The following is a 2,836-nucleotide window of genomic DNA, read 5'->3' as shown; positions in this document are numbered from 1 at the left end:
TATATATATATTTTTTTTTTTAAAGTATGCCTGATCTCGTCAGATCTCGGGAACTACGCAGGGTCGGGCCTGGTTAGTACTTGAATGGGAGACCGCCTGGGAATACCAGGTGCTGTAAGCTTTTTGTCCACGAGGGGGTGCTCTTGCATCTTTTCATCAGCATCACTCCCTTGTGGAATTTAAACTCTTTGTCCGTTTTTTCCCACAAGGCTGAAATATGTGCCCTCGCTTTGAAATAAGTAAGTAAGATTGGCTTGTATTTCATCCAACGATCTGTGCTACAAAGTGATGGCTACAGTATATGCAATTTATTCCACTTTTTGAGTGACACAAAGCTACTTATCTAAAATGGTGAAAATGCAACATCTGTTAATCAGACTCATTTTGACTTTAATATATTTTGCACCAAGAAATAGTTTCTCGCTTACGACCATACCGGCCTGAGTACGTCTAATCTCGTCAGATCTCAGAATCTTAGCAGGGTCGGGCCTGGTAAGTACTTGGATGGGAGACCACCTGGGAATACCAGGTGCTGTGAGCTTTTTGTCCACGAGGGGGTGCTCTTGCATCATTTCATCAGCATCACTGCCTTGTGGAATTTAAACTCTTTTGTCAGTTTTTTTTCCCCACAAGGCCCTCGCTTTGAAATAAATAAGCAAGGTTAGTTTGTATTTCATCCAACGATCTGTGCTACAAAGTGATGGCTACAGTATATGCAATTTCTTCCACTTTTTGAGTGACAAAAAGATACTTATTTAAATGGTGAAAATGCAACATCTGTTAATCAGACTAACTTTGATTTTATATAGTGCACCAAGAAATAATTTCTCCCTTACGACCATACCGGCCTGAGTACGCACCTGTTGTTGGGTAATTGACACAGGTGTGAGTGATTGAGCTGAGGTTGAGTGTTTGCTCCAGAGAGTTTGTGTTTGAGTTTTGAGCTTTTTGAAGTACAATCTCTTTTTTGTGAATTGATTAAGTTTGAGTTATAGTTTGGGGTTGTTCCCCGGCAGCATATTGCTGTTTGGGGGACTTTCCTCCTGTCGTTGTTTTGGATGGAAACAATGGCTTTGACCCATGCTGGCAAAAGATGACGAACAAAGGAAACATGGCTAATGGAGCTACAACAAGACAGATGCAAAAGTATGAAAATAATTGAACAGTGGCTGTGGAAATTATGGGAGAGGAGAAAATTACAATGATGGAGTTATTGAGAGGGATTAAAGAAGTTTGTGGACTGGTCTGCGGATGTCGGGTTAAAGATGAAAAACGATATGAAGTGACGCTGTCAAGTGCCAAATGGAAGGAAAAACTGATGGATGGATTTAAAATCCGGAGCTGTTGAATCATGGCAAAGGACCTATCGCTTGATGAGATGGTTGAATCCTTCTTAAGCCTCCCAGTATACATTACAGACGAGGCCATCACAGAACGGCTAAGAGCATGGGGTGTGTATGCTATATCACCGGTGAAAATGGTCTACTGGCCGGGGACGGACGTTCCAGATGGGACACGCTTCTACAAAGTAAAGTTCACAGACACTGTGCGCTCGCTGCCATTGTCCTGTAGGCCTTGGGCCTTGTCCTGTAGGAAAGGAGGCATCCAAGGATGGAGAGATAAGTTCAAGCCTAGACGAGGTGGAGGGCATTCCTTGTGGAGAGGGGGGGGTAGAGTGGTTTGAAGAAGAAGCACATGGAGAGGCATTGGCTACGGATTCTGGAGGTGAAGTGGAGATCCCGACTGTGTCTGAAGTCCAGGGAGGCTCCTCTAGGGTGGTAGATCCTGCAAGGGATGACTCTTACAAACGTAAAGGGTCTGAAGAAGAGCTGACGGAGGAAGAGATGGAGTACATAAAATGCAGAGGGATAGTGAAAGGAACATGATAATCAAGAAGAAAAAGAAGGTAAAAGATCAATCATGATGGACTGTATTCATCCCCTCTTTATATTCATAATGGTGAGAGTTGTATCTATCAATACCAATGGACTTCGTAGCAAAGAAAAGCTAGAGCTGGTGTTGGAAGCCTTCTCTGCAGACATATTATGTCTACAGGAGACTCATTGGACCGAGCCGTATATGGATAATGTAAGGCAGAGATGGAATGGAATGGATAAATGCACGTGAGTAATGGGACTGTGCGGACATGTGGGGTAGCTATTTTGGTGAAACATAATGTTGTGTCTAATTTAAGTTTGTTATGTGCCGACACTGTGGGTCGAATGGTGGGAGTAAGTTTCACAGTCCAGATAAGCGGGTGTTCTCTAGAAGACAAGTGGTGAGGGGTGAGCTCAAGCAGTCACGTATAGATTTGTGTCTCGCTCATAGAGAGGTTGCACACTTGGTTGCGGGGGTAGAGTATTCACACACATTTTTTAGTGACCATGATGCTCTGCTTTTCTGGCTGGGTGCATCAGGGGAGGGGAGGGGGGTGGTTTGTGGTGTCTTAATGCCAGTCTGCTGAAGGATGAGGGGTTTAAGGCAGCAGTGAAAGAGTGTGTGAATGACGCCGTGTCAGATCCTCTATTTGAGTCTGATGTGAGTGTGTGGTGGGAAGGATTAAAAGGGAGTTCAAGCAGCTGGCAATATCTAGTGCAAGACGGGCAAATGTGTTAAGGAGGAGGGAGGAGGGGATTCTTAAATCCCGCCTGTTATTGGAGTTAGAAAAGGTAGAAAACTGTCCAGGCTATGATGTTACAGAGTACCTGAGGGTTAGGGAGGAGTTGAGGGTCGTAGAGAGGCACAGGTGTATGGGGGCAGTGGTGAGGAGTAGAGCACAGTATGTGGTGGAGGGGGAGAGGAATACTGCTTTTTTCCTGAGGTTAGAAAGGCGGAA

At 44.6% G+C, this 2,836-nt stretch overlaps 1 pseudogene; it reads left to right on the top strand.

The window, feature by feature from the left end:
- Positions 1–422: 422 nt before the first annotated feature.
- LOC115134885 (5S ribosomal RNA) lies at positions 423–541 on the top strand (annotated as a pseudogene).
- Positions 542–2,836: the final 2,295 nt, after the last annotated feature.

The sequence above is a fragment of the Oncorhynchus nerka genome, linkage group LG9a (assembly GCF_034236695.1).
Source record: "Oncorhynchus nerka isolate Pitt River linkage group LG9a, Oner_Uvic_2.0, whole genome shotgun sequence".
NCBI classification, from domain to species: Eukaryota; Metazoa; Chordata; class Actinopteri; order Salmoniformes; family Salmonidae; genus Oncorhynchus; species Oncorhynchus nerka.
The sequence above is the reverse complement of the archived record's forward strand: the minus strand, read 5'-3'. Positions and strand labels throughout refer to the sequence as shown.